Raw genomic sequence first — 4,951 nt, 5'->3', positions numbered from 1 at the left:
TTCCCATCCACACCATGATAAAACAGTTTAAACCCACCTCCAATGTTCCTCCTCTTACTCCCTTTCCACTTGGTCTCCTGAACACACAGCATCTCTACCTTTCTCCTCTCCATCATATCAGCTCCCTCTCTCCCTTTACCAGTCATAGTACCAACATTTAAAGTACCAACCTGAACCTCCACTCTCCTCCACTTCTCCTTTCCCTGCTGTCTCTGTAGACGCCTTCCTCCTCTCCTTCTCCTCCTTCGGCCAACAGTAGCCCAATTTCCACCGGTACCCTGTCGGCTAACGATACCTGTGGCGGTCGTTGGTAACCCGGGCCTCGACCGATCCGGTATGAAATTCTCATTTGTGATCCGCATATTTGATTTGGCACATGTTTTACGCTGGATGCCCTTCCTAACGCAACCCTCCCCATTTACCCGGGCTTGGGACCGGCACTAAGAGTACACTGGCTTGTGCATCCATAATGGCTGGGTTTTTTTTTTTTATATTGGTCTATTAAAAAAAAAAAGACTGATGTGTGATTGACTTTACCTCAATCTGATATCTGTATTGGAAAGACCAGGACCTCTTCTAACTTTCATATGGATTACATAATCAGATCATATTTTTTTTTATTGGCTTATTTAAAAGAAGACATTTCAAGTTTTCTATTCATATATTTGTTAAGTCTGCGAGGCAAATATTCGGTGAGATTCAGGTTGTTGTATTTCTGCATCTGTGAAGTGAGATGGCAGAGAGCGCCCCCTGTCTGTTTTCTTTTTTTTTCATTTTTTTTTTTACAATAGCACAGCATTTTGTTATTATTATGAGTAAATACAACTAAATGTAGCCCCTTTACAGGCAGAATGAATGATGTGTTGCTCTTATCTGTACCATTAAAAAACACTGTAATTATGTTCATTTCTGCATTATGTGGAAAAATTGCCACAACCGCAGAGTGTTAATTGTTTTCATTATGCTGGATTTTGGTGCTGATTTGAGACGTGGTGCATCAGTAAAACAAATGTTTACTGACTAAACATATTTTTTTATTATATCTAAGTAAAGAAAGGACATGTTGAATAAACATGTGCTGAAAGGTTTCATTTCGCCTCTTTTATATTTATTTATTTATATTTTTAATAATAATAAAAAAGATTAAACAGAAATGTGTGCTAATGTGTGCTGCTAAAATGAATTTGTGTTAACAGGTTTTTAAGCCCTAATTAATATATTAATACAAATTGATTTTAAAAGTTGTTCTCTAATGAATGTATCCAGGCTGAAGATCCACATATAGAACACAAGCAGAGAAAAGATGATGATGATCAGGAATGTGTCTGTTCTCAGTCATGTTTTCATCACTGACTCCCTCTGTCTCATCCACGTTCACCCCAAACTTCTTACTGCCTTCTGCCTGCTGATTCTTATCTCCATAAACTAGTCTACATCTGTGGTGTGTGAGAGACAGGAAATGATACACCAGTGGATTACGCCACACAATGACAGGAAACAGGTTGATAGGCACAGATTGAGAAGAAAAAATATTAATCATTTCACGAAATAGATTAAAAACTTAAGTAACAAGTCTGTTTTGAATATGTAAGAATTAGGAAGTACAGATATTTGTGTAAAAAGAAAGTGAAAGTAGTTCACCCCATTAGGGGGCGCCACAGCGAATCATCCGTATTCATGATCCGCATGTTCGATTTGGCACACGTTTTTACGCTGGATGCCCTTCCTAACGCAAACCTCCCCATTTATGTGTTTAATTCACTAAAACAAAGCAGTTTAAATGAGTTGTGACTCTTAAGACTGTGCTGTAATAAAAAGATGAGATTTTTTGCAGTTTTTACGGGTGTATGTTTATTTTTTTATGCCACCCCACTGAAGCACTGCTGTAAATTGGTCGAGGAAACTAATTAAATTGCTATTTTCTACACTGGGATACCAAGTCAAGAGTGAAGTCAAGAAGCTTTTATTGTCATATCTCTACCATATATTTTTAAAGCAGTACACAGTGAAATGGGACAATGTTCCTCCAGAACCCTGGTGCAACATTAAACGACACAGAGCTCCCTCACACGACACGGAGCTTCCTTACAGGACACAGAGCTCCCTCACACGACACGGAGCTTCCTTACAGGACACGGAGCTCCTCACACGACACGGAGATCCCTCACACGACACAGAGCTCCCTCACACGACACAGAGCTCCATCACACCACACGGAGCTCCCTCACACCACACGGAGCTCCCTCACATGACCCGGAGCGCCCTCACATGACCCGGAGCGCCCTCACACGACACGGAGCTCCATCACACCACACGGAGCTCCCTTACACCACACAGAGCTCCCTCACACCACACGGAGCTCCCTCACACCACACGGAGCTTCCTCACATGACCCGGAGCTCCATCACACCACACAGAGCTCCATCACACCACACGGAGCTCCCTCACACCACACGGAGCTCCCTCACACCACACGCCCTCACATGACCCGGAGCGCCCTCACATGACACAGAGCTCACTCACAAGACACAGAGCTCCATCACACAACACGGAGCTCCTCACACAAACTGTGCAGTTGGGGACTTCGGCAAAATTTACTGTAGCAGCAGAACTAAAGGGAAGAACCAGAAGGTAACACAAACATGAGAATCTTTGGGATAAGAGACGACCCACCACACCACCATCAACAAACCCGAGTGAACTTGTGAGAGTGAGGAGAAGACAGCATCCAAATATCCCAGTTCACCAAACACTCCATATCCATGATCCCTCCAGATCTGCGTCTTTACCTCACAAACCTCAGGTTGTTTCATAACTGTGGGGTTTATAAGAGAAACATCTGCCCCCTGCTGGAGTCTTCATTCTTTGGGGTACCAACAAATAGCCTGCAACTTTTGATCTAAGTAGACGTGGAGGATCATCCTGGTACAGAAGTTCACTCAGATGTTGTGGGTGAAGCTTATAGACTTTTAAACAACTATGTATATTTAACAACTTCAGCCGTAGATAGACAGAGCAGTGCTGGCAGATGCTTTTTCTTAGGGGTGCAGTTGCCACCCAATGATGTGATTAATAATGAAAACCTCAGGGTGGGGAAACACACACACAGCCAGATTATTTTAAGACAAGCTGTTAGCAGTAGATCAATATATTTGCGCTACATGTTAATGCTAATTATTGTATTATATTGCAATTTTTTAAATAATATTTACATTTAATTAGAACAGACACATGCTAGGTTATCATGATTAGCATGATGTTACTTTGTGATTAGCCTGAGGTTGTAATTGCTCCTGTACACTAAGGAGTTTGTGTTTTTCTCTCTGGTCTAATTGTCAGAGTTGGTGTAAGGAGTTTGTGGTTGTTCCAGTGGTCCTGTTGCAGCACACTGACTCTCTCACTCAATTAAAACTGGACAAAAGAAGAAAAGATTCTTTCAGTGTGCTGAATAGATGAGGCGTTTCTCTGTCCTCAAACATCTATTCATCCAAGTCTATGTGATTTTACACTACACATGTGCAGCTGTTAATCACAGCCTCTGATATGCTATCGTTTCCATAGCAACGGCCTGTTCACCAGGATCCAAAATAACGTGTCCATATAAAAAAACCCAGTGTAATGCGGCGGAGTTTTCTCTAAGGAGATGTTTCTGAATTAGATGTAGCTATAAATGGATAAACACAATTTGTGCAATCGCTGATTTGTTGTTGATTAAAAATCTAATTCTGTACACAAATGAATTAATGTGTCAACCCAGTGTTGCACAAGCCAGGTCACTCTTAGTGTCGGTCCCGAGCCCAGATAAATTGGTAAGGTTGTGTTATGAATGGCATCCAGCATAAAACATGTGCCATATCAAATTTGCGGATCACGAAAGAGAAATTCATATGGGATCAGTCGAGGCCCGGGTTACCAACGACAGGTATCGTTAACCAACAGGGTACCAGTGTAAATTGTGCTGCTGTTGGCCGAAGGAGGAGAAGGAGAGGAGGAAGACGTCTACAGAGACAGCAGGGAAAGGAGAAGTGGAGGAGAGTAGAGGTTCAGGTTGGTACTTTAAATGTTGGTACTATGACTGGTAAAGGGAGAGAGGGAGCTGATATGATGGAGAGGAGAAAGGTAGAGATGTTGTGTGTTCAGGAGACCAAGGGGAGAGGAATGAAAGTCAGTAGGAGTAAGACAGAGTACATGTGTGTGAATGAGAGGGAGGGCAGTGGAGGGGTGCGGTTGCAGGGAGAAGAGGTGGAGAAGGTGGAGGAGTTCAGGTACCTGGGGTCAACAGTGCAAAGTAATGGAGAGTGTGTTAGAGAAGTGAAGAAAAGAGTGCAGGCAGGGTGGAGAGGGTGGAGAAGAGTGATAGCAGGAGTGATTAGTGATAGAAGAGTATCTGTGAGAGTGAAAGAGAAAGTTTATAGGACTGTGGTGAGACCTGAGATGTTGTATGGATTAGAGACAGTGGCATTGAGTAAAAGACAGGAGGTGGAGCTGGAGGTAGCAGAGCTGAAGATGTTGAGATGTTCGTTGGGAGTGACGACGATGGACAGGATTAGAAATGAGTTTATTAGAGAGACAGCGCATGTAGGACGTTTTGGAGACAAGGTGAGGGAGGTGTGATTGAGATGGTTTGGACATGTGCAGAGGAGGGACATGGGGTATATCAGTAGGAGAATGCTGAGGATGGAGACACCAGGAAGAAGGAAAAGAGGAAGACCAAGTGAAGCCGAAAGAAGAAGTATGAATGAATGTGTCAAAGGGGAAAAGGACTGGTAGGACCCAAAATGCAGGATGTAAATGGAGAGTTTAAGATAAAAAATCTTTAATAAAAAAAGCAAGCAAATTAAATCTAATACATTTTTTTTCTTTCCAGATTTAGAGCAATGTGGGTAAAAGCAAAAACAAGTCTGATAAATAGACCACAGAGGAGCAGCGCCCTCTCCGCAGGTCATCGGTG

The sequence above is a fragment of the Silurus aristotelis genome (genome assembly GCF_946808225.1).
Source record: "Silurus aristotelis genome assembly, chromosome: 6".
Lineage (NCBI taxonomy): Eukaryota > Metazoa > Chordata > Actinopteri > Siluriformes > Siluridae > Silurus > Silurus aristotelis.
This window is presented reverse-complemented; position numbering follows the sequence as displayed.